The following is a 27,714-nucleotide window of genomic DNA, read 5'->3' as shown; positions in this document are numbered from 1 at the left end:
AGGCATCCCCCATAAAGGAAAACAATTAATAAATACTCACCCTGCGCTACTCCTGCTCACCTCCGGACCGCGGGCGCTGGGCAGTGATGTCATCGTGCCCCCTGTCAGTGTCGACGTCGGTGACGTCAGACACTGACAGGGGTATGATGGGAGAAGAAGCATTGCACTCCTTCCCTCATCAGTGCGGCAGCTGCATCTACTAGATGCCGATACAGCTGACCCTGCGATGACAGGCGGGGGGCCCACTGCTGGCACCGCCCGCCTTCTCAGGGGCCAATAGTGGCCAGGCGGCAAAGCAGGGATATCGATTCTCTCTGCTCTGTCGCAGAATGTAACTGTATTGGGACGCTGTGTACGCCAATACAGTTACAGTAGCTTATCTCCGGGTGGGCCCCCTCTGAGCACCAGGCCCCACCAGTAGCTACACTACTGCCAGATGCGTAACTCTGTGGGGTCCAGACTGTGCAGGTTCATCACGCTTGCGCAGTCTATAAAGGTTTCAGACAGTGATGCTCCTAGCATTATATTATAGTTACAGGAGGAGATGACATACAGCTACATACTATGTACAGGAGGAGATGACATACAGGTATATACTATATACAGGAGGAGATGACACACGTATATTATACTATATACAGAAGATGACATACAGGTATATACTATATACAGGGGAGATGACATACAGGTATATAATGAAGTGAAAATGAAGAGGTGTGAGTGCAATATGAGAGGAGTGAGGGGAAAATAGTGGAGTGATCGGAAAATGACAGGTGTGAGGTCAAAAAGACAGGTGTTAGGGGGAAAAATGAGAGGAGTGAGGGGGAAAATTAAACATGTGAGGGGGAAAATTAAACATGTGAGGGGGAAAATTAAACATGTGAGGGGGAAAATAAAACATGAGGGGGCAAATGAGAGATGTGAGGGGGGGGGGAATGAGAGGCGTGATGGGAAAATGAGAGAAGTGAGGTGCTCTAACTAACCATAGTTAGTTACTATGCCTGGGCAATGCCGGGCTCTTCAGCTAGTATACCTATAAAGAGAAAAATCAGACAAACTGAACATTTTGCAGCCGTCTCTTAATTTTTGACAGAGCTATATACAGGTGTTTAGACAAAAAATCAGTTCATCTATACCATAAAAAGTGCTAACGTGCAAACTGCATGCAAAAATTAAAACAAGTATATAGCAAAATAAATGTGAGAAGTGGTAATTACCGGATATTAATATATGAAAGTAGATAATATAGTGTACATTCCACATCGGGAATCAAAACTAGATGCATCATCTGACATAACTTAAAAAGTGTATAATTATTAAAAACGCATTAATTATTGAAAACTACAGTGCCTTGCAAAAGTATTCGGCCCCCTGGAACTTTTCAACCCTTTCCTACATATCATGCTTCAAACATAAAAATACCAAATGTAAATTTTTGGTGAAGAATCAACCAAAGAAAAACCACAGATATTTGTAAATGGTCCATTCCAATGTTGCTTTAATGGTTATCGAAGATCTATCAAATGTGAGTCAGATGTAAGTCATCATCAGGGTCTCTCAGGATAAACGATAATTCCCAATGTTGTGCACACAGCTTCCTACTATTACATCATCTCTAAACACCGGACAGTTCTATTTGTAAGAAAAAGAAAATTAATACAGGCAAACAAAAAACAAATAAATAAAAGCTAAATAAAATAACCCATCCCCTAAAATATTAATTTTGAATACCTGCATTATAAAAAAAAAAAAAGACCCAAAACCAACATTTTTGTTGAGGCCAGCTGGAGCAACAGAATTTTGACTATAGATACAATGGCATTCATGTTTTTAGAGTAAAAATTTGTCTTGGATAGTTTGTGGGTGCCACTTCCAGAGCCATTTTGGTAATGACACTCCTAGAAATTCATTAAGGAGTATGCTGAGCTTTTTCACAAAAAAAAATTTTTTTCCACTAAAATATTCTTTTAGATCCAAATTTTTCAAGTGGTAATGGGAGGAAATTTATAATGCAACTTTTCCTACATGTGGTAATGCAGAAAATTTGTTTGGAAGCTACTATATGAGCACACAGCAGGGCTTCAAAGGGAGGAATCGCTATTTGGCACAAATTTAATTAGAATAGTTTGTAGGCGCCACCTGCAGAGCTACTGAGGTGCCAGAACAGCAGAAAACCCTCAAAGTGGACCTTCTTTTGGAAACTACAGCCCTCATGGAATTCATAAAGGGTCGTAATGAGCATTTTTATCCCACAGGTGTTTCACTGATTTCTTTACCATTAAGCTGTTTGAAAATGAAAATTTATATTTGTTAGAATAATATGTTGATTTTGCTCGAAGTGTTTCATCTGTATTAGGTCTAGTAAGAGGGAAACATTCTCTGTAAGTTATTATGCTATATCACCCAAGTAGAGCAATATCATATACATTGGGAAAAATATATTTGATACACTGACGATTTTGCAAGTTTTCCCACCTACAAACAATGGAGATGTCTGTAATTTTTATCGTTGGTACACTTCAACTGTGAGAGACAGAATTTAAAGATAAAAACCGGAAAATCACATTGTATGATTTTTAAATATTTCATGCAATAAAATTGCAATTTAACTAAGTACATTATTTTTCGGATTATAAGACGCTCCGGATTATATATATTATATTATAAGACGCACCCCAAATTTTGAGGAGAAAAATAGGAGATCTCCTGTGATCTTGGTGCCAAGATCTGCGCATGTGCCGCCCCCGGCGGCCATGTTCCCGGAGTCCACTGCAAAGGAAACCATGGAACTGTGGGGGCTCTGGCCTTTCACAAAATGTCGGCAGAGCCCCCGCAGCACCGTACACCCCCTCATCCCAGCCTGTGGCCTGCGGTAACGGTAAGGAATATCTGCATTATAAGACGCATCCCTATTTTCCCCCCAAATTTGGGGGAAAAAAAGTGCGTCTTATAATACGGTATTTGATCAAATTTTGGTATTAATTCCACTCGCCATGTTTGGAGGAAGAAGATGGATAACTACAACCCTAAGAACACCGTCCCACCTGTGTAGCATGGTGGGGAAAACATCATACTTTGGGGGTGCTGCAACGATGACAAGGAAGAATCATCTACGTCTAGAGCAGGGGTGGGGGAACATTTTTTCTGGCAAAGGCCATTTGAATATTTAGCACATACTTCACGGGCTGTATAAATCACACTTGTAACTCCGCCCACATAGTACGTACTGACTCTGGCACTGGGGTCAGGACATAATCTTTCATTGCACGCGCCTCAGTGTTTAGCACGTGCTCACAGAGAAACAAGAAATTAAAGAGCAAGTCAGGGCCGGTTTTAGACAAAGTGGGGCCCTAGGCAAAAGTTTAAAATGAGGCCCCCAATGCTCACATACATATTGCACCATGACGCTCACACATTTTGGTTGCATTTACATGCATTGAGTTCAGACCATTTGATGCGTGCGATTGACAACATTTAAGTCGTTTGGCTCTTGTTTCTCGGCCTCTTTACACCGTCTGAGGATGAATGATGGGGACAGAACACTAGTAGATCAATCTGTCCCCATATAGTATAATGTTATAAGCAGCAGGGCTGTGTATACACACACATACACACACACTCTAGTCTGTTCAACCAATATTTTAAAATGTGCATGGAACACACACACTATCGCTGTATGTTTATATAGAATAATGCAAAAAATTATATATATATATATATATATATATATATATATATATATACACACACACACACATGACACATGCTTATACACACATACATGTACACGGCACACACTTATATACATACACACACACACACACACACATATATGGCATGCACTTATACACAGACACATACATAGCACACACATTATATATATATATATATATATATATATATATATATATATATATATATATACACACACACACACACACACAAACACATACATGGCACGCACTTAAACACATATATGGCACGCATTTATACACACACATACATACACACTTATATATACACACACACGGCAAGCAAAGACACACTTATACACACACATACACGGCACACACATGCAGCACAACAAATGCTCATTTGATACATGTGATTCACATAAGCACACACTACACATGACACGCTATACACACACACACACACACACACACACACACACACACACACACACCTTTATGCTGGAGGGAATGAGATGATGCACACTATCAGATGCAGCTCCTCCTGCTCCCAGCAGACACCTTCCTGCCCTCTCCTCTGCTGGGACTGCCGACAAGAGCAGGAGTTGCTGACAGCAGGACAGGAGCCATCATCACCAGGAGCAGCACACACACAGTGGGACGGTGCTCTTTACTTATCTGCTGGCTCAGGTTGTTACTGGTGCTGGGTCTCTCTCCCTTCCCCTCAGAGGCTCCGTTCAGCAGGACAGGGCGCTGGCCAATGAGCACTTCTATCACTCTGATGGGGGAGGTTCAGTGGCCGCTGCTCCTGTGCTTCACTGCAGGCTCCTATTTTACTGCTACAAACATTCCCAGAGTACATGGCCTGTGGTGACATCACGGTCACATGGCAGGTCACCTGATCGTGATGTCACTACAGGTCCTTAACCAGTCTCTACTCGGAAGCTTCACTGATAATGCTATTATCAGTGAAGCTTCTGCTGTAGATGCTGGGGGCCCCCAAGTGAGTGGGGGCCCCAGGCAGCTGCCTAGTCTGCCTGGCCCTAACGCCGGCCCTGGAGCAAGTGGCTGTCAATATACAGCTGCCGGCCCAGATAAAAGGTCATAGAGGTAAATGGTTTGCCAAAACAGTTGACCTCTCAATATGAGAACAATGAGGGTTTGACATTATGAGAACAATGGGGGTCTGACATCCCCACTGATCAGTGGAAAGCTGCTCTGGCTATGGCCAAAATTAAGCAATGTATGGGCAGTATACAGCAGTACTATGCATTTCTTAATGGCCGCTGCCAAGCACTGCAGTACTCAATAGGAGATAAAGCGCAGTATTCGTCTATGGTCACTAAGCAATGTATGGAGCTGTTATGTTATGTTCTGTCAGTACATCGCTTAGTTCTGGCCCCAAATAAAGCAGTTTTCAGATGATCATTTGGTTTGCTGGGTGTTGAACACCTGCTGATTTCATATTGATGACCTATTCTCTGGATAGGTCATCAATAACTAGACTGGAGAATCCCTTTATAAGTGGGTTGTGCTTTTTGCTGAAGTCCCATACACGTTGACATTAACTGTTATTTAAGTGTGCTGAAAGGCTCAAAAGGAAAGGCCATTTGGCTTGTGAGCATGGATTTTGCTGGATTAGTTTTTGGGAGTCATGACGCTTTTTCAGCACCTATTAACGTAGAAAACTAGTCACTAACAATGTAGAAAAAAAACTGCTTTTCTGTTGACAGATCTGAATAGGGTTTTGTTTTTGTGGGATCAGTTAAGTTTTACTTAGTACCATTTGACACATACATTTTTAATTGCTTTTCGATCAGTTTTTGAGAGTCAGAATGAATAAATAAGGAATTTTCTTCAATAATCTTTTTTTTTTACACTATTCATGATGTGGTAAAAGTGCTAAGACAACTTTTATCTTCAGGTCTTAGGAATTACACACTAAAAACATTGTTTTACAAAAATGTATTTTTTGGATTATAAAACGCACTTTTTTCCCCCCAAATTCGGGGGGAAAATGGGGGTGCGTCTTATAATGCGAATGTACCTTACCGGTACTGTTGCTGCAGGCCGCAAGCTGGAATGAAGGGGTGTCTGGTGGTGCCGCGGGTGTCCGGCGCTGCTACCCAGTGCTCTGCGGGTGTCTCCTGTGCTGTGGGTGTGCGGCCGGCGCTGCCCGATGCTGCGGCAGTGGTCTCCGGTGCTGCCGGGGCCCACTCCAGCAGTTCCATGGTTTCCTGTGTGGTGGACTCCTGGAAAATGGCTGCCGGACGGCGCATGAGCAGATGGAAATCTCGTCACTGAGATCTCGGGAGATGAGATTTCAGAGCTGAAATCTCATCTCCGGAGATCTCGGTGCTGAGATCTCCATCTGCCCATGCGCCGCCCCGCCTGGTGGCCATTTTCCAGGAGCCCACCACACAGCAAATCATGGGACTGCTGGGGTTCTGGCCTTTCACAAAATGTCAGCAGAGCCCCAGCAGCATCGGAGACCACCACAGCAGCAGCGGGCTGCGCCGTCCGGACACCCGCAGCACCAGACAGCGCCGCCGGGCACCGGAGACACCCGCAGAGCACTGGGCAGCAGCGTCAGACACCAGCAGCACTGCTGAACACCCCTTCATCGCGGCCTGCAGCATCTCCCCACTCCTGCCTCCTCCAGCAGCGACCCTGGGTCCCCACTTCCCCGCAGACACCCCCCCCCAGTAAGCAATAAGACACATGGATTATAAGAAGCACGACCATTTTATTAAAGAAAAAATTACTATTTTTCTCCTAAAAATTTGGGGTGCGTCTTATAACCTGGAGCGTCTTATAAAACGAAAAATAAGTAACTTTTTTAGTTTTCTTCCCAGAAATTCTGTGTGGGGGCTTGTTTTTTTGTGGGATAATTTAAAGTTCTTATTGCTACCTGTGAGGGACAAGGGAGAATCCATTTTGGATTTTAAGTCTCCCTCCACTCCTGAAATGTGCCCCCACCCTTGGGATTCCCCAGGCTCTTTTCTTTTTTTTTTTTTAAATAAACGTGCTAGGACAAGCTCTTTTGAAGTTGTTAACATAAGGTTGCAAACTGTTGGGCAGCTGAACCTCTTTGTGCGACCATAAACATGGAAAAGCAAGGCTAGGAGGTATTGACTATGGGAAATTACTTATAATAACAGAATGCAATATGTCTAAGATGAACCAAGCACATAGTCCGAATCAGCGTCCCTTTCCCCACGTGCACATATTATTTAGCCACCTGTAGCACTCTGGATCATGGAGTTATAATGCATAGCTAGCAATAATTACATACGGTAGTCATATTTAGTCTCTACGCGCAGATAAAAACTAGCAGAATCCAGTGGCAGTACAAACACACCGTTCAGAGCTTCGGGCGTAAAGATATGGTCAAAACACGGTTCTAGGCAGAAAATAATATTCTCAGACATGTTAGGAGAGAGGCTGCACCACCCGGGGGGTGGGAGCAGATGTGTGAGGTAGCAGCCTAGGAGATATAAGGCAGACCCTCATTTTGGTCAGTGTTTTTCTGATGGCCGGAGGATAAATTTGCTGACACAGCCCGGAAAGCCTGTAACTATGATTTGGACCTGTGATCCATCAGTGCCTCCCTGTGGTCACATGGTACATAACACGGTAATTGCAACCTATGTATACCCTATCCTTGTACTACACTCCTGACTGTAAATATTTGCTCTTGTATGTGTAGCTGTATGTCCTAGTGCGCCTCTTCGGTGATTAAATATAAAATTAATCTTGGGCTGCTCTTTTATCTCGATCCACGAATCCCCACGTCCGCACGCTCCGTTGGTTATATTATACGCTACCCCAGGGTTGGTTCCTGACCCGATCTAAGATGGTGGCAGAATACCGTATTGTTTTAGTGAGAAACTCTGGCAGTGACGGCCGGGAGGTTTAGATATATATCCCCAGCCTGAACTGGTGATATATGTTCTCCCTCATTGGGAGCGCCTCACTAACTCGTACCTATAAAGGATGCCTTTCCGGCGACTATTTGCCCTCTGTGCAGTTCCCTGACTGACCTGAGGCAAGTGGTGGCGCTAGAGAGCCTACCCCTGCTGGGCCCTTCTCTCCCCTCCCCCGAGGTGAGCGAAGTCGATGCCCATCTTCCCCTGTGAGATCCCTTACACTACCATACTATAATATTTTTTTGGATTGCTTTTTTTTAGTTTTAGGAAGGCAAAGTGAACAAAAGTCAGTAATTCATGAATTGTTTTCATGTCTTTTTTAATCAATTCTCAGTGTAATACATTTTTTCTTGAGTGAGATCAGGTTTTTTTTTGTTTCCCACTTTGCACAAAAAAAAATATTTTTTACAACAAATAATTTTTCTTCAACCATATTCTAATAGCAATAACTTTATTTATTATGACAGAGCCAAATGAGGGCTTGAATTTTTGTGGGACCAAATAACTTTTCAGGGATACCAATTGTTTTATATTCATGACTGGTCACTTTTGATTCCATTTTTTGTGTGTCCATGTGATGTAAAAGTTATATTTTTGGCATGGTTTTTATTTTCAATTTTTTTATAAAGTTCACAATACTGGCTAAATAATGTGACAGCTTTAACATATTGAATGAAGATGAGAGACTGGGAAAAAGAAAAAGGACAATGGGGTCTTATCCGATAACAGCGAGCCAAAGGAAATGGATCCACTCACCTCATATATTTCAGCTGCAGCAGGACGTCGGTCGCTGAAGTTCCTTCAGGTATACTCTATCTCTAAAGAAAAAAGTAACAAAAGTTGTAATCATCAGAAACAGGATAACATAATGACATAAAGCAGAGGGCTATACTATTAGAAGTGAAAAGCCATAAGGTCCTCATAGTAACTGAAGAGAAATGTCCCATATTGAAAAGCCCAGAAAGGGATTCAGAGAAACCCTCAGAAAAGAACAATAGAGAGATACAGGGGAAAAAGTTTCCAAGGAAAGTACAACTCATGAAAGGCTGTGCAATAAAAACACATAAACGTGTATAGACACGCTGTGTGTGTTACCCGTAAGTAATTAGCTGACTTTTAGGGTATGTGCACACGATGCGGATTTGCTGCGGATCTGCAGCGGATTTTACCACGCAGAAACGCTGCACTGTGATGTACAGTACAATGTTAGTTAATGGGGAAAACAAAAAGCTGTGCAGATGGTGCGGAAAAATCAGTGCGGAATTGCTGCGGATTTCAAAGAAGTGCATGTCACTTCTTTTGTGCGGATCTGCAGCGTTTGTGCACCCCACCATGTTAAAAATCCGCAATGGCAAAATCCGCAGCAATTCCGCATAAAAACCGCACAAAATCCGCATAAAAGCCGCGGCAAATCCGCGGCTGCAGATTCTGCCAGGAGATGCGGATTTTGTGCAGAAAATTCTGCACCTCCTACGTGTGCACATAGCCTTAAAGGAGGAGAGGGGCGATGATAATGATGTTGCGCCATCGTAATTGTGGCATTTGAGGGGTTAAACTCTTACAAATGGTACTAGAACTGATTGATGCCATTACAGCAGGATGTCATCTACAATGTACACATGGTGATGATTTTGCCTGCTCAGCTTGTGAGACGACAAAATCATTGTATAGCATATGCATGCATGGCAGTCTGAAGGAACTCACTGCCTGCTGCGACATACATACAGTTGTGGCCAAAGAACTGTCTGAGGACTTGAGAAACCAAATTGTGAGGAAGCATGAGCAATCTCAAGGCTACAAGTCCATCTCCAAAGACCTGAATGTTCCTGTGTCTACTGTGCGCAGTGTCATCAAGAAGTTTAAAGCCCATGGTACTGTGGCTAACCTCCCTAGATGTGGACGGAAAATAAAAATTGACAACAGATGTCAATGCAAGATTGGGCAGATGTTGGATAAAGAACCTCGACTAACATCCAAACAAGTTCAAGCTGCCCTGCAGTCCGACGGTACAACAGTGTCAACCCGTACTATCCGTCGGCGTCTGAATGAAAAGGGACTGTATGGTAGGAGACCCAGGAAGACCCCACTTCTTACCCTGAGACATAAAAAAGCCAGGCTTGAGTTTGCCAAAACTTACCTGAAAAAGCCTAAAACGTTTTGGTCAGATGAGACAAAAGTAGAGCTTTTTGGGCAAAGGCATCAACATAGAGTTTACAGGAGAAAAAAAGAGGCATTCAAAGAAAATTACACGGTCCCTACAGTCAAACATGGCGGAGGTTCCCTAATGTTTTGGGGTTGCTTCGCTGCCTCTGGCACTGGACTGCTTGACCGTGTTCATGGCATTATGAAGTCTGAAGACTACCAACAAATTTTGCAGCATAATGTAGGGCCCAGTGTGAGAAAGCTGGGTCTCCCTCAGAGGTCATGGGTCTTCCAGCAGGACAATGACCCAAAGCACACTTTAAAAAGCACTAGAAAATGGTTTGAGAGAAAGCACCGGAGACTTCTAAGGTGGCCAGCAATGAGTCCAGACCTGAATCCCATAGAACACCTGTGGAGAGATCTAAAAATGGCAGTTTGGAGAAGGCACCCTTCAAATATCAGGGACCTGGAGCAGTTTGCCAAAGAAGAATGGTCTAAAATTCCAGCAGAGCATTGTAAGAAACTCATTGATGGTTACCGGAAGCGGTTGGTCGCAGTTATTTTGGCTAAAGGTTGTGCAACCAAGTATTAGGCTGAGGGTGCCAATACTTTTGTCTGGCCCATTTTTGCAGTTTTGTGTGAAATGATTAATGTTTTGCTTTTTGCTTCATTCTCTTTTGTGTTTTTTCATTTAAGACAAATTGAAGATAATAATAGAAAATAATTTGTGATTGCAATCATTTTCAGGAAGAAACTGAGTATTATCTGACAGAATTGCAGGGGTGTCAATACTTTTGGCCACAACTGTATACAGCAGATGTCAAGAGTGGGTTTAAAAATTGAACACTCTTGAACACCTAGAGAGCTAAAACTGGCCCATCTAGTAAATTATCACATAAAGGCTAGCCCACATTGCTGAAAACATTAGTGCTTGTGCAGCCTGCTGTGTAATATGACTGCGGTAGCTATAGACCAGGCAGAGTGCCCATGCATACCACTTTCTACGCCAAAAGTGTCTGCAGTGAACGTTTGAGCATTAGAGCCGAACCATAAAACAATAGATGAAGGGGAACTGGTCTAATGAATCACATTTTTACCTGAACATTGTTATACACCAAGTACACCCTTTCATGGTAACCATATTCTGTGGCCTTTTTTAGTAGGATATCCACCCTGCCACACTAAAAATAACATGTTCAGGAATGGTTTCAGGAACCAGACATACTGTAGAATTCAACGTATTGACGTTACACAATTTTGATTGGCATTTTGAGAATTTGGAGGTAATGTGTCAGAAAAATAGGTCTTGTCCATGGAGACCTCAGTTTGAAGATATCAAGATTTTAATGCTCTATTTAATAGCATTTTGGTGCAACATACCACTTTACACATCTTCGAAGGTCTTGTTGGTTATCTCCAGAAGTTCCATAGAATGGATAAAGCAGCAGCGTGCATTTGCAACCATATCGATACTTTGGTCTTCACAACAGCAAGGAGGACCCTAAAATTTGGACCCCCAGTCTAGTGATTTTTTGGTATACCAGCACCAGAGCCATTATTGAGCAGACATTTATCACCTATCCTGTGGATAGATGAAAGATGTAATTTGTGGGGAAAACTCCTTCAGAAAGCTACCCTATAGAACATAATTTATTTGTTGTTGAAAGGATGCCAAACTCCTATTGAAAAAGTCAGAGGCAATCTTAATCTAACATGTCAGACTGCTCCATAGTTCTTCCTGGTGTTAATATAAGATTCCCTTTAAAGGAGAGGCGTTCAGGGTAAGATTTAAGAACAAGGACATTAGCTCATACCAGCATCCTAATCTGAATGGTGCAAGGAAATAGTGATAAATTATATAAACATGGGAACTACATGGAAGTTCATGGAGGATAATGTAAATCTTAAACAGCATTCACAGGAATCTTTTCCTTTTCCATCTGTTTCCTTGAGAATATCCCCATTGATGTATTTTCCATGTGGCAGTGAGAATTTAGTTTGAAGCTTATCCTTTTTCTAACAATACTGCCTCTGGACTTCACACTCAGTGGTTTATAACAAGCAGTATACATGCAAAATTTAATGCAAGATTACTGACCTTATATGTTAATAATTGGTTTTTGGAAGAAACTTTGACAAAATGCCATATATTGTAGTTAACTTGAGGATTCTCTTTAGAGTTTTGCATTTTCTAGTTAACTAATAATTTCTTGTAACTATCATTTGTCCCAATTTATATGTGAAGTTTTGAGGCAATTTCCTGTGTTGTGGAGACTACAGACAGTTGGTTATTCTTGTGAACTCATTTACAGTACATTTTCTCTAGAAAAAAAAACTGCATCCAAAACTCAAAATGTTCTCTGGACATTTTAGCATACACTCACATTCAACACATACACTGAATCTGTATTTGCAGGTGGAAAATTGCACCTTATTTAAATAAAATCTGATCAGTAGTGCTGTTAACAATTGTCATCCAAATACAGCGAGAAAAAAATTGTAAGGATATTGACAGAATATTTACTCTTTTGTCACCTTTTTTATAATGGATTTTACTCTCTGCAACGCAAACGGTTAAATGGCAATTTGTAAAATTCAGAGGCCAAAGAATTTGCAGAGAATCATGTAGGGATATTCCCCTAAAATGTTTTATAACTGTCAAATTTGCAATATAGTAAATTAGTGAAAAGTGAAAGAAAAATTGTAATATCAGGATGGATTCACATTATGTGTACTTATTCATTCTGCATACATGTTGTTACTATTAAAGGGAATCTGTCACCACCACTTTTTTGGCATATTATGTAAAATATCATTCAATTTAGTGTAGTAAAATTGACTCCCCACCAATGATACATAAATATCGTTTTATTCCTCCCGCGTTGTATGCTCGGTCCGATGGGCATGGCTTATTGTCCGTCTCCACCCCCACCTCATCGTCTTGCTATACGTATTCGTTTCTGTGAATATCAGTATTGCGCATGCGCTGACATACGCGATTGCGTTCTATGGGCCATAGAAAGCCATGGCATATGCCGGCGCATGCACAGTACTGATTTTATGCTTTGCCCACAGTTGGGCAAAGCATACTACGCACACGCGAGAGGCCATTTGAATGCGCACGCGCGGTAACTGTACGCTATCTGTGATATTCACAGAAACGAATACGTACAGCAAGACGAAGAGGGGGTGGAGACGGACAATAAGCCACGCCCATCGGACCGGACTGAGCATATTTACATACACCGCGGGAGGAATAAAAACGGTATTTATGTATAATTGGTGGGGAGTCAAGAGGTATAAAAAGTACTTGTATAATGCAGTGCTGACACTAAATTGAATTATATTTTTACATGATATGCCAAAAAAGTGGTGACAGATCCCCTTTAAAGGGAACCTGTCACCCCGTTTTTTCAGTATGAGATAAAAATACCATTAAATAGGGCCTGAGCTGTGCTGGACAATAGTGTATTTTGTGTACCTTGATTCCCCACCTATGCTGCCGAAATACCTTACCAAAGTCGCCGTTTTCGCATGTCAATCAAGGTGGTCTGGTCAAATGGGCGTGGTGAAATCACTTCTTCTCCCCCAGATCTTGCTTATCTTTCCGTTGGTGGCGTAGTGGTTTGCGCATGCCCAACAGCAGAATGCACTGCGCAGCTGAAGAAAAAGAGTGCGATCTGCGCTATTCACCGCTTTATCGCTGGCGGCGGCCATCTTCCTGAGGCCGCGTGTGCGCAGATGGAGCGCTCTGCTGCCCGAGGCTTCAGGAAAATGGCCGTGGGATGCAGCGCGTGCGCAGATGGAGATCGTGGCGGCCATTTTCCTGAAGCCGATATGCGAACTCGGCTTCAGGAAAGTGGCCGCCGCGATCTCCATCTGCGCACGCACGGCATCCCGCGACCATTTTCCTGAAGCCCCGGGCAGCAGAGCGCTCCATCTGCGCACGCGCGGCCTCAGGAAGATGGCCGCCGCCAGCGATAAAGCGGTGAATAGCGCAGATCGCGCTCTTTTTCTTCAGCTGCGCAGTGCATTCCGCTGTTGGGCATGCGCAAACCACTACGCCACCAACGGAGAGATAAGCAAGATCTTGGGGAGAAGAAGCGATTTCACCACGCCCATTTGACCAGACCACCTTGATTGACAGGCGAAAACGGCGACTTTGGTAAGGTATTTTGGCAGCATAGGTGGGGAATCAGGGTACACAAAATACACTATTGTCCAGCACAGCTCAGGCCCTATTTAATGGTATTTTTATCTCATACTGAAAAAACGGGGTGACAGGTTCCCTTTAAGTTGTGTAGATCATTAACGGGTACAACCTTTGGGAATTTCCGCCAATTTCCAGAACAGGGCACTTTCATCCCTGTCAGAGTTTGATATGAGTGTCCGTGCAATGTGCTCCGATTCTATCGCGTGAGAGAATCGCAGCACAGATACGGAGGAGACTGAGAAAGTAATTTCTCCCATCTTCTCCATTGCCTCTGTCCAATGTTTCACATGTACCCATAGACTTGTATTGGTGAATGTGAGATGAGACTTGGAGCATGTTGCAATTGGTTTCTCATTCCAAATCGGTATAAGAAAAAATCGCAGACCTGTGCTGCTGCGAAGAAGAACACTGGTCCAATTGCTATACGATTAAGGACTCTGCTGTATTATACGCTCTTGTGAGCGAACCCTTAGATTTGAACAGAAGTTGCTCATGTTTGCTCCATTCATTCTCTATGGGATTGCTTGGGGATGCACTTGACTTTCTCCAGAAGTCCCTTAGAGAATGAGTGGAGCAGTAGCTGAGCATGCATATGAAACACATTTTTTTTGCACCTACACTCCACAGCATTGAAATTACAACATTAAGAAGGTAAAGTCGTGGAATTATGGAAACACATGATCAACTGGCACGCTAATGATATGAAAAATATCAATTCATTCAATACTAAGTAAGGGTGCCACATGCAGAAATACATACACTTAACCACATTGATAATATGCCAACATGTGTATTATTGGTTGTCTAAGGAATGGTCTGCCTTACTGAATGCACTTCAGCATGCAAATCATCAAAATCCACTACTGACAGAAATTTTTGCAATTACTGACCAATGGTGTACCAGATATGTTTGATAGGAGGCAAGTCCGGTGACTCTGCATGCCATAGTAGAACGTTTAGGCCACACAGGCTGCTCATAATAATTTGTGCAACATGGGGCCTGGCATTGTCGTGTTGCAAAATGGCTCCTGGTACACTTTGGAAAAATAAACATAACACTGGTACTCAATACTAAATAAATTGAGATGTTATGCAAATTATGAAAAAAATGGAAACAATTTTCAAATCATTAACATGTCTATCCATCTAGTGATTACAATTCCATAACTGTTAATTGTTGATGTTACAATTTTAATGTTGAGGAATGTATATTGCAAACAACCTACACGTATTAAGAATGGACTTAAATGTAAGAATCTAAAGAATTAATTCATCCATGTAGTGTGATATGTGAAGACTTCCAATAATCCCCCCAAAAAAATCTCAATTTTCTACAGCTGTTTAGCAAAAAAAAGTAAATTACACACTAATTTATATGAACAACCAAAAAGTCCTGAAAAATATTACAGCTTATCCCACATAAGAAGTTTCAGCTTGCTAAAATGTCAGATTATTTTCAACTTCATAGATGGATACTGCTATATTTCTTTTGAAGTTTACTGCGTATTAAAATCTGCAGTCATTCTTTATATTTTAACATCTTTGTTTTATTTTGTTCAGGCTGTGTGCACACAGTGCTTTTTTCTGCATTTTTTCTACTTGGAATTGGCCCAAAAACGCTAGGGAATCCTTATGCCAGCAAAGTCCATGAGAATCCTGAAGTTCTGTGCACATGACCAGTATTTTTCCTTTCAGGATTTCTGCTACTATTAAATCCGCAACATATCAATTCTTTGTGGGCTTTTGCAGCGTTTTTCACCCATTGAGTTCAATTGAGTCACTCAAATACGCAGGAAAAACGCAGGTGCAAAAATGTTTGCGGATTTGCTGAGTTTTTGCTTGCGTTCTTATGGGCTTCATGTATCAGGTGTTTCCTGCTCTGTCATCTGTGTGACATCGCGAGAAACACCAGTGGGTTTGGTCTCAAAGTAAAGAAAAAAAGTTAAAATACTGTATTTTTTGCACTATAAGGCCATGTTCACACTTTGCGGTGTGCTCTGCAGGTTTATCCCGCAGCGGAATTGATAAATCTGCAGGGCAAAACCGCTGCGGTTATCCCTGCAGATTTATCGCGGTTTGTTCCGCGGTTTCCGCTGCGGGATTACTCCTGTACTATTGATGCTGCATATACAGCAATATGCAGCATCAATAGTAATGATAAAAATAATAAAAATGGTTTATACTCACCCTCTGATGTCCGGATCTCCTCGGCGCTGTACTCGGCGGTCCGATTCCAAAGATGCTGTGCCGAGAAGGACCTTCGTGACGTCACGGTCATGTGACCGCGGCGTCATCACGGTCATGTGACCGCGACGTCACCACAGGTCCTGCTCGCACAGCAAGTGAGATCAGACGGCCGCGGGCAGCGCTGTGAGGTGAGTATAACATCATTTTTTATTTTAATTCTTTTTTTTTTACACTATTCATGCTTCCCAGGGCCTGGAGGAGAGTCTCCTCTCCTCCACCCCGGGTAGCAATCGCACATTATCCGCTTACTTCCCGCAACGTGGGCACAGCCCCATGCGGGAAGTAAGCGGTTCAATGCATTTCTATGGGTGCAGAATCGCAGCGATTCTGCACAAAGAAGTGACATGCTGCGGGTTTTAAACCGCTGTGTTTCTGCGCGGTTTTTCCCGCAGCATGTGCAGAGCGGTTTGCGGTTTCCATAGGGTTTACATGTTAATGTAAACGCTATGGAAACTGCTGTGGACCCGCAGCATCAAAATCGCCGCGGATCCGCAGGAAAAACCGCAAAGTGTGAACATGGCCTAAGACGCATGTTTCCCTCCCCAAAAAATGTGAGGAAAATGGGGGGTGCGTCTTATAGTTGGAATGCAGGCTTACCAGCAGCGGTGTGGCGGCGGCAGAGGTGCGGGGATGATGAGGCGCAGTGAGCGGTATGGTGCGAGCGGGGTCCCTTCCACAGGTGAGGTGATGCAGCGGCCCGGTATCCAAGGTAAGCAGCAGAGCCGGGTGAATCATGGCTTTATCGGTGGCGGCGGCGGCCATCTTCCTGAGGCCACGCGTGCGCAGATGGAGTGCTCGGCTTCTCGGAGCATCAGGAAAATGGCCGCGGGAGGCCGCGCGTGCACAGATGGAGATCGCGGCGGCCATTTTCCTGAAGCCGAGATCTAAATCTGCGAGCTCTGCTTCAGAAAAATGGCCGCCGCGATCTCCATCTGCGCACGCGCGGGCTCCCGTTGCCTTTTTCCTGAAGCCCCGGGAAGCAGAGCACTTCATCTGCGCACGCACGGCCTCAGGAAGATGGCTGTCGCCATCGATAAAGCCATGATTCACCCGGCTCTGCTGCTTACCTTGGATACCGGGCCGCTGCGTCACCTCACCTTTGGAAGGGACCCTGCTCACGCCATACCGCTCACTGCGCCTCATCATCCCCGCACCTCTGCCACAGCACTGCTGCAACCCCCCCATTGACACAAGGCCGTGGCGTCGCCCACCTAAACAGGAAGGGACCCTGCTCAGGTGCATGCCATATCGCCCGCCGCATCACCGCACCTCTGCCGACACCTTGCCTCCTGTGACCCTGCTCTGCCACCGCCAGCCCTCAGGTAAGATACTGTAAATTCGGACAATAAGATGGACCCCCATCTTATAAAAAAAATCTCTTTTTCTGCAATTTTCACCCCAAATTTGGGGTGCGTCTTATGGTCCGGTTCGTCTTATAGTACGAAAAATACGGTAAATATTGAAATAAAAATAAAAAACACAGTATACTCACCTAAACATAATCCCTGAGGCACATGTCTCCTGTAAAAAAGCAAAAAAAAAAACATTCACTTTAACGCCTAATCCCTGATGTCCATGTCACCTAGAAAAGAGAAAAATAATAAGCCTCCATATCCCTCAACTATCTGCCGTAATCCATACTGTCTCTCAATTATTTGAATCCACTTGTAGAGCAGTCAAATCAGCTTTTGCGACTGCTCTACCCAGCAGCTGGCTACACACTGACAGAAGCTTGTAATCACTTCTGCAGTGTGTAGTGCTGAGCAGCGGTGAGAAAGTTCACTGGAGTTCATCAGCTGATGAGTCCCGGTGATCTTACTTACAGCACTACCTCTGTCTCAAAAGTTCTCACACAGTAGTGCCATCAGTGAGTTCATTGGGGTTCATCTGCTGATGAACTCCAGTGGACTTTCTCACCACATCTCAGTGCTAAACACTGACACAGGAGGGATTACCTCCTGAGTCAATGTGAGCCTGCTCTAAGTTTGAGAATGCTGTCATTGAGAGCAGTCACATCCCTTCACTTCAGATAGGTGAGTTTGGTTTTTTTTTACAAGGGACAAGGGCATTGGGATTAGGTGTTAAGGTGAGTATAATGTGTTTTGTATTTTTAAATAAATGTGTAAAATCATGTGGTCATTTATCTATATATATAATTGTCTAAGGGGTACTTCCGTCTTTCTGTCTGCAACTTCCGTCACGGAAATCCCACGTCGCTGATTGGCCTCGCCAGCTGCCTGTCATGGCTGCCGTGACCAATCAGCAATGGGCACAGTCCGATTAGTCCCTCCCTACTCCCCTGCAGTCAGTGCCCGGTGCCCGCATGCTCCCCTCCAGTCAGTGCCCAGCGCCGCATGCTCCCCTCCAGTCAGTGCCCGGGGCGCCCGCGTGCTCCCCTCCAGTCAGTGCCCGGCGCCCGCATTCTCCCCTCCAGTCAGTGCCCGGCGCCCGCATGCTCCCCTCCAGTCAGTGCCCGGCGCCCGCATGCTCCCCTCCAGTCAGTGCCCGGCGCCCGCATGCTCCCCTCCAGTCAGTGCCTGGCGCCCGCATGCTCCCCTCCAGTCAGTGCCTGGCGCCCGCATGCTCCCCTCCAGTCAGTGCCCGGCGCCCGCATTCTCCCCTCCAGTCAGTGCCCGGCGCCCGCATGCTCCCCTCCAGTCAGTGCCCGGCGCCCGCATGCTCCCCTCCAGTCAGTGCCTGGCGCCCGCATGCTCCCCTCCAGTCACCGCACTCAGTGCCCGGCACCCGCATGCTCCACTCCAGTCACCGTAGTCAGTGCCTGGCGCCCGCATGCTCCCCTCCAATCACCGCAGTTAGTGCCCGGCGCCCGCATGCTCCCCTCCTGTCACCGCTTAAAAATAATTTAAAAAAAAACTGCTATACTCACCCTCCGTAGTCCGCCGGGCCGCGGGCGGCCTCCGCCATCTTCTGTTCCCAGAGATGCATTGTGAAATTACCCAGAAGACTTAGTGGTCTTGCGAGACCGCTAAGTCATCTGGGTAATTTCGCAATGCATCCTGTGAAAAGAAGATGGCGGCAGCCGCGCGCTCATCGCCTGCGCCACAGCTTCGCTGGATTGGATCCCGGCAGGTGAGTATATAACTATTTTTTATTTTAATTATTTATTTTTAACAGGGATATTGTGCCCACACTGCTATACACTACGTGGGCTGTGTAATATACCGTGTGGCTGTTATATACTACCTGGCCAGTGTTAGATGCTATGTGGGCTGTGTTATATACTGCGTGGGCTGTGCTTTATATTACGTGGTCAGTGTTATATACTGCGTGTGCTGTACTATATATTACGTGGCCAGTGTTATATATTATGTGGCCTGTGTTATATATTATGTGGCCAGTGTTATATACTGCGTGGCCTGTGTTATATACTATGTCACCTGTGTTATATACTGCGTGGCTGCTATATACTGCGCGGGCTGTGTTATATAGTACGTGGGCTGTGTTATATACCGTTTGGGCTGTGTTATATATTGCGTGGCCTGTATTAACGCATCGGGTATTCTACAATATGTATGTATATAGCAGCCACATAGTATATAGCACAGGCCACATCGTATTTGTCTGCTATATACTACATGGCTCCTATATACTACGTGGCCTGTGCTGTATACTATGTGGCTGCTATATACATACATACATACATACATACTCTAAAATACCCGATGCGTTAGAATCGGGCCACCATCTAGTTTCAAATAAAGGACTTTATTCTGGGTGTTTCTAATTTACAATTTGAATATGAGGTTAGGCCGGTTTCACACGTCAGTGGCTCTGGTACGTGTGGTGACAGTTTCCTCACGTACCGGAGACATTGACTCACGTAGACACATTAAAATAAATGTGTCTCTGCACATGTCAGCGTGTTTTCATGGACCGTGTGTCCATTTGCAAAACACGGAGACATGTCAGTGTTCGTGGGAGCGCACGGATCACACGGACCCATTAAAGTCAATGGGTCCGTGTAAACACGTACCGCACACGGATGCTGTCCGTGTGCCGTCCGTGTGCGTTTTTCCTGTCATAGGGTTAAAATTGTAAAAATTGTTGCAATACACGGACAACACACGGACAGTAAAAAAACGTACTCACGGACATCACACGGATCCCACACGGATGGCCTACGTGAGCACATGGACACACGGACACGGATAACTCCGGTACCGTTTTCTCCGGTACCCGAATTATCTGGACGTGTGAGCTGGCCTTAGTAATAGGGGTGTCTTGTAGATGCCTCTCCATTACTAACCCCTGGGCTTCATATCAGCTGCCAATACAAAGTTGACATGAACTATCACCCCACTTGCCACGGCATCAGGGCCAGTGGGAAGAGCAAGGCATCTTATTGATGCACCATTTCTGGGGCTGCTGAGAGCTGATATTTTTAGTCTGGGAGCGGGCCAATAACCATGGCCCTTTTCTAGACTATTAATATCTGCCTGTAGTTGTCTGTTTACATTTTGGTGGTTAGAATTTATATGGGGACCCTACGTCAATTTTTTTCTGTGGTTCCCCTGTAAACTAGCTAGTAAAGGCTAAGCAAAAAAACAGCTGTGAAAGGATATTAGTAGCCCGGGACTCTTTATGGCTATTTGCTCCTTCCTAGAATATTAACATCAGCCGTCGGCTTTCCCTCTGCTGGTTCTGAAAATTACATGGAAGCCCACTCCATTTTTAAATTTTTTTTTAATAAATAAAAAATTAAATGTCAGCATGGGAGCCTGCCGATATAAATAGGAATAGCCCCATGCCGCCGGATATCGCAGTGCGTGCAAAGTTCTGCCAGTTGGGGTATGTGTCCACAATCCAGAATAGCAGTGGTTTGGACGCAGCTCACATGTGCTGCATCCAAACTGTTGCACTCTACGATACAAGCACAGTGGATGGGATTTATTGAAATCTCATGCCCCCTGTGCTTCTATTTGACGCTACATAAACTCACCCACAGCATGTTAGTTTCTGTTGCTGAGTGATAGTTTCTGCAAAAGAAATTTCCACAATTGAATGTATTGGATGTGGTAAATCCGTATGGTTCAATGAACACATGCTGATTTAACTGCATGAGTGAACACAGCAAAAATACGCTGCATCCAAAACCCTGCTACTTCTTGATCGTGAGCACAGAACCTCTCTGTTTGGTTAGAGCCTATGTAGGATAATTTTGTAAATGCTCCTATATAGAGTGATGACAATGTAGGACATCGCTTTAGCCCTTGGATTACCATCGAACCTGGGGTGAGTATATTGAGTTAATTTAAATGATTAACGAATGTGTCTTTTTTTTTTATTTCGAATAAAGTGTTTTATTCCATGTGTGTGTGTTTATTTAACTCTTTACTTACAGGTTTAGTAATGAGGGTGTCTGGCTGACACCTCTTCATTACTAAACTCTTAATCCCATTACCCCCAATGCGACTGCACTAGGGCATCAGGAAGAGCCTGGGATAAGTGCCATTTCTGGGGCAGCTTGAGGGCTGGTATTTTTAGCCTGGGATGGGGCAAATAAGCATGAAAAAGAACGGGTTGAACAAGGAAATTACATCACAAAACTTTTTTTTTCAAATATCTTTATTTAGCTTCAAAAACCATTCATTTTTGTGCAAAAACGCAGAAAAAGGCATGCAAAACCACATCAAAATCGTGCGTGTTTTCAGTTGAGTTTGTGCTGCCAAATTCCTAGAGATGCAGAAATCTCTGCAATCAAATACTCAATACTTCATCACGCCCCCTGACGAAGGAGTTTATCTCCGAAACGCGCGTCGGGCAGACATGCAGACCGAGGACAGACACACATTTCAGCGCCATCCTAGAAGGTAATATGGAGAGTGGTAGTTACTACCCCGGAATTGACGCTAGCAATGGGTATTTGTAATCCCATTTGGTGAATGGTCCTATGGACTATGTATATTGGTATATGGGCATGTTTTTGGGCTGGTGGCACTGCGGTAGGCATGTAGAGTGGTTACCTCCAGCATTTGATTATTTCCAGCCTATTTGATAGTGCACATGGGGACTGCTACAAGGGTGGATACAGATTTAGCCCAGCATGGCAATAATATGGTGAACTGGTCTCTTGTGGAGAGAGACACATAATATATCTATGAGCAGTACCCTGTTATATAGGCCATACCCATATAGATACATTTGTCCTTTTAGTGTTTCTGTATAGATCCCTCATACGAACAACAGAGACTTATATGGGATTATCCTTTTGGTGTGCATGTTTTATGTCTTGCACGGCAGTATCTTGTTCATGGCCTGCATTAACTTTTCACTGTGTCTCATTATTGTCCTGTATTGACAATGTTAGATTGTGTCTTTTGTACTAAAATAAAGATTTTTTGTTTATAATATTCTGTTTGGTCGTATTATGGTTTCCACAGCCCCGTTGTATGATATAGTAACGACTGGGTTACAATAAGTCCGCTATTAGAACAACATTGGTCAGTGATACCTGGTTAGCAATAGCTATGTTGTTGAGAAATATCATTATTATTAAATACTCAATGTGTGCACATAGCCTTACAGTTAGTCACCTAGAAAAATGACCACCGATGCTGTCTAACTATTAAGCACTGCACTGAAGTTGGCCTGGGAGTAAAAGGTAACAGGGTGCTTCAGCTATTCTGGCCAACCTCAAAACTGTGCTTACATGTAGTACAAAACACCTTGTGAGTACTGCCCTTGTTCTGCTATCTTGCTGCAGTGATCGGTCTCCAAAGCAATTAGCTATGAAGAAAAGTGTAAATACAGAGTGATTCACTTGTTACTTTACCTGGAAAAATTACTTTAAAAAAAAAATTCAAAAAGAGATTATCAACTGTACTGAAATTTAGATTGGTTCATGAGAAGTGAGAGTGCACTGAACCACAGCAAGCAGAAGCATCCTCGGGCCGAGTGGCCATCCGACCCTGACGGTCGTCTCCAATAAGAGATAGACTTGCTGCACGTCTTTCACTGCATCAGTAGTTTGTGTGGTGTATGCATTTCACTACTGCCGAATTCCTTCTTCATTTGTTTACAATGTACACATACAGTTTCAAAAAGCCTGTTTTCATTGCAAAAACATTTCCCTCCTCACTTGTAAAGCGCCATGGAATAAATGGCGCTATAACAATAAATAATAATAATAATTTCGGAAAACGAAGTCTTCAAAGAGGTGCCAAAGTGAGTTTCCAAAGAAGTTTGGAGAAAGAAATCCGCCCTCCAAACTATGTATTGAAGCTTTCTTTGATGACAGAGTAATGTTCAAGGGACTGTGGCCATTAGGCTATTTTCACACTTGCGTCGCTTGGCCTCCGTCGCAATGCGTCGTTTTGGGGAAAAAACGCATCCTGCAAATGTGCCCGCAGGATGCGTTTTTTTCCCATAGACTTGCATTGCCGACGGATCGCGATGTATGGCCATACGTCGTGCACTGGATGCGTCATGTTTTGGCGGACCGTCACGAAAAAACGTTCAAGGGAATGTTTTTTCATACGTCGCGTCCGCCATTTCCTACTGTGCATGTGCAGCCGGAACTCCGCCCCTCCTCCCCGGGACTTTAGAATGGGCAGCGGATGCGTTGAAAAACTGCATCCGCTGCCCACGTTGTGCCAAATATTCACAACGTTCGTCGGTACGTCGCGCCGATGCTTAGCGACAGCCGCGTACCGACGCAAGTGTGAAAGAAGCCTTAAGATCACCTGATTTAACACACCAGATTTCTTCCTTTGGAGCCATTTGAAAGGTGGGGCGTACAGTAACAAGCCACGAACACTACAGGTGCTACGGGAGAACTTGCAGCAAGAAATTCAGGCTATGACCCCACATATCCTGTGGAATGCATTAAACAAGATGGAACGGCGCATGCTTGGATGCGAACTGTAGACATTTTCAACAATTGTTTCAAAATGCCATTTTTTCATAAACCAAGGTTTGTACAATCCAAATTTCAGTGTGATACATCGTCTTTTAGAAGTTGCAACAATTTTGGGGTGTAAAGTAGTGAGTAAATCGCCATGTATTTCAAGAACAGCTAAAAATTTTAATAAGCAGTAAATTTTAACATTGCTGGTGTATACAAACACTACCTGACAGTACCCATGAGTATAGTAAAAACTATTTTGGGGATCTGCAGACTGGATTGGGGATTTTTTTACAGCAAGGAAAACTTTGAATATATCAAATGATATTTTTTTTTTTACTATTTTTATTTTATGGGGCAGCCATATTCTATAGATCTGATCTTCCAAGCCAAGAACAGCAGTTCTATAGATTACATTATAGTAGGCAGTGTGCATAATACTCTAGTGTTGTACTGATCATGGTTCCTCCTCCCTTATGTACTGTTCAATGTCGGAGGCAGCCAGAAACTCTGGATGGCAGGCACATGTGTCTTACCGATATGAATATGTGTATTTCCATTCCAAGGTATGTAGGTAACAATAGGGGGCTGTCACTTGCAATTATCTTGAGGGGTGAGGCTACAGTTGTGGCACAACTGTAGACTGCTATTATATCAGGGCAGCGGTTAGCTGGTATAGGTGTCTGAGGCTGGCAGTTATAGAGCGGTGTGGCTGACAGTTATGTGATAAACTGGCTATCTATTTTACGAGGGCTGACAGTTATGGCATGGATGTGGCTGGCAATTATAGGAGAATTGTGGCATTGTGTCCCAATTTCAACTGCATCTGCGTCCTTAGGACACAGATATACCGTACTTGAACATAATGGCAGAATAGGGAGCCATTAGATCCTAGCGCTACCATTTCAACTTAATAGAGATTGAAGGACCTGAAAGGAAGCATATTGTGTGGGTGCATCATATTGTGCATTGACTGGAACTGGAAGGGGCATCATACTTTGTGTATGTGTTTGTAGTGGGGTCTTGGGACATTATACCGTGTGTGGGACAATATAGAGGTTTTGTACTGTGTATTGGGGCATTCTGATAGTATTATATTGTGTTGGGAGGCAATGTGGTGTCATACTCTGGGGGGCACTGGGGCAACAAATGTGTGGGGGAATTGGGGAATTCTGTGTGTGGGCCACTGTGGGCCTTGTAGTGTATGGCAGGCACTATGGAGGCCATGAAAAGGATACCATACTTCTAGTCAATTTTGCTGAGGTGAACTCAAACTGTGTCGGCGCTTCCCATCGGACCAGCCAAACGGACTCCTTGACCCCGGATCGCGCTCACACTGTGCCACCAATCTATGCACGTCCACCCCGTACTAAATAATTAAATCCAGCGTGGAAATCTTTGCCTCCACTACCCACGTCCGGGTCCCGCTGGATTATAAGATATATGTAAAGACTAAGCCAGTCCAACACATGACAGATGTCTCAGAACCATAGACATACTGTCTTGGACAGTCACTATTAAAAGTGAGGGCCCTTTCTTTCACTATCTGGGAGAAATCTGGGCCACCTCTAATTTTGAGTATACTATCCTATTATAATAAGACGCTATACGAACAAACCACTAAGGCATCATTTGTGACCAAGGCCACAGCGTGGCCGAAACGTTATTTTTTTGTTGCCTTATTGACTCTACTTCACCTTCAATAAAAATATTCACCTCAGCAAAATTGACTTGAACTAAGATGAGTGCAGTGATTTAATTTTCTTTGATTACGTGTGGGTCTTCGGATTCCGTTCATTTGCACCGTCAAACTCCATCTGCAGTCGAGTGCTAGCTCTTTGTTCATTCTACTATGTAAAGGACTGGGCAAGGTTATGGAAATGGCTTAGGGTAAGTTCACACAGGGCATTTTTGCTGCTTTTTTTTCTGCAGCAAAACCTGATCTTCTTGGCAGAAAAGAAGTTGTGTCAAAACCGCAGGTTTAGGTGCATTTTTTGGTGCGTTTTTTTTTTCTCTTTGACCATGCTAATGCCTTTTGAATTTCAGCAACAAAAACGCAGCAAATAATGATACCTGCGTTTTTACTTCATTTTTTTCAACACCCATTCAAGTCAGTGGGTGAAAAAACGCAGCAAAAACGCTGAAAGAAGTGACATGCTCTATGTCCAAAAAACGCAGCAAAGCACAAAATACTGATCACACAAAAAAACAATGTGTGTGCATGAGATTTCTGAAATATCATAGGCTTTGCTGGTATTGTAAAAAGCAGCTGAAAATTTGCATAAAAAAACGCAGCAAAAACGCCCTGTGTGAACGTACCCTTAGTGTAAATCAAAAAAATTGCAGTGCGCATAGCAAGGCACAGTATGTGTCCCTTTTTCCTAGCTTTCAAAGTTAGGAGGCATGAGAAGCAAATACAGCAAACATATACAAATACACCCCATTTTGTCTAGTATATTTGTTTAAAATGTATAGCTCAGCTGTATAGTCGGTGTCATCTGTCAATGATAAGATGGACATTCTAGTAACACACCTTCAATTGCATAGCATTTCTGTTTTAGACTGTGAGATATGATCAGATATAATCAACTTCATTTTCAAGTTATTCATTCCTTACATTTAAAAGCTTTTTTTTCTGCTTGCGGACCGTGGTTGCTGGAGAACCGCCAATCGGCTTTAAGCGTGCAGATTGGTGGTAATTGAATGGCCGATCAGAAATGTGTGCACACACAATGATCATTCTGTGTGCATAGAATATCATTGTTATCAACAGCACATCTCCTCTTAACACAGGACGATGTGCTGACAGATCATTTTAATGCTTGCATGATTGATCCAGTCACCTGATGGACAAGAATTTGCTCATTCATTGTGTGACTGATGACGTATTTACACATGTCAATAATTGGAAAACAAAGGCTCATTCCCAATTATCAGTGTGTCTAAAAGATCCTTGTTACCCCTTTTTAACCAAACAATGCTCTACTCAGTGGGTGTCCTTGTGTGTATAATGTATGTAGCAGAATACAAAGAGTACAAACTGAAACTTTACCTTTCCCTAATTGCCTCAGCCTAAGAATTTCCCTGTCTGAAGAATGTTCTGTGCAATCCTGTGTTCATTTTCTTTGTGAAGTGGCTGCAGAAGTAACTGTGTGAGTTGTTCAGTGTTCAGCAGCCCTCATGTCTGGTACTCATAAAAACGTCACTATACACTTCCACTTTGAAAGGCTCTTTTATGTCGCTTTCCTGAAGTCCCTTTCGAATGGCTAAGTGGCTTGACCTGGAAGCTGCAGCTTGGCCTTACCACATAGCTATGCCTTAATGAGGAGTATATATGTATCTCTTCAATACTGATTTTCAGCCTAAATTGCTCAATTAGTTATTCAGAAAGTTTTAACACCAAGATCATTAATAATGATAGTAATAATAATAATTATAACCTGTTTGCATATATTGGCATAACTGTACTGTGATGGTGACTTCATGTGGAGGAGACTCACTCAACAATGCGTCTGATACTGGTGTTTGTTACATAGCCAGCATCTGTGCCTAACGGCTGAGCTTTGACCATGACTTGGCTATGTAGATGCTGTTGTCCATTATTGACAGCTGCACTTAAATGATTTG

The 27,714-nt window shown here is 43.6% G+C and overlaps 1 protein-coding gene and 1 long non-coding RNA gene across 3 annotated transcripts in view; one reads left to right on the top strand and one right to left on the bottom strand.

The window, feature by feature from the left end:
* HMGA2 (high mobility group AT-hook 2) overlaps window positions 1-27,714 on the top strand; it is a 494,709-nt gene that overhangs the window by 282,347 nt on the left and 184,648 nt on the right. The gene's annotated exons all lie outside the window — the stretch shown is intronic.
* LOC143773699 (uncharacterized) lies at window positions 1,384-27,707 on the bottom strand. Its single transcript, XR_013215314.1, has 3 exons — window positions 27,528-27,707; window positions 8,378-8,439; window positions 1,384-1,632 (listed from the first exon to the last, which is right to left on the bottom strand). It is a non-coding gene; the product is annotated as an uncharacterized LOC143773699 (long non-coding RNA).

This window comes from Ranitomeya variabilis, chromosome 5 (genome assembly GCF_051348905.1).
Source record: "Ranitomeya variabilis isolate aRanVar5 chromosome 5, aRanVar5.hap1, whole genome shotgun sequence".
NCBI lineage: Eukaryota > Metazoa > Chordata > Amphibia > Anura > Dendrobatidae > Ranitomeya > Ranitomeya variabilis.
This window is presented reverse-complemented; position numbering and strand designations above follow the sequence as displayed.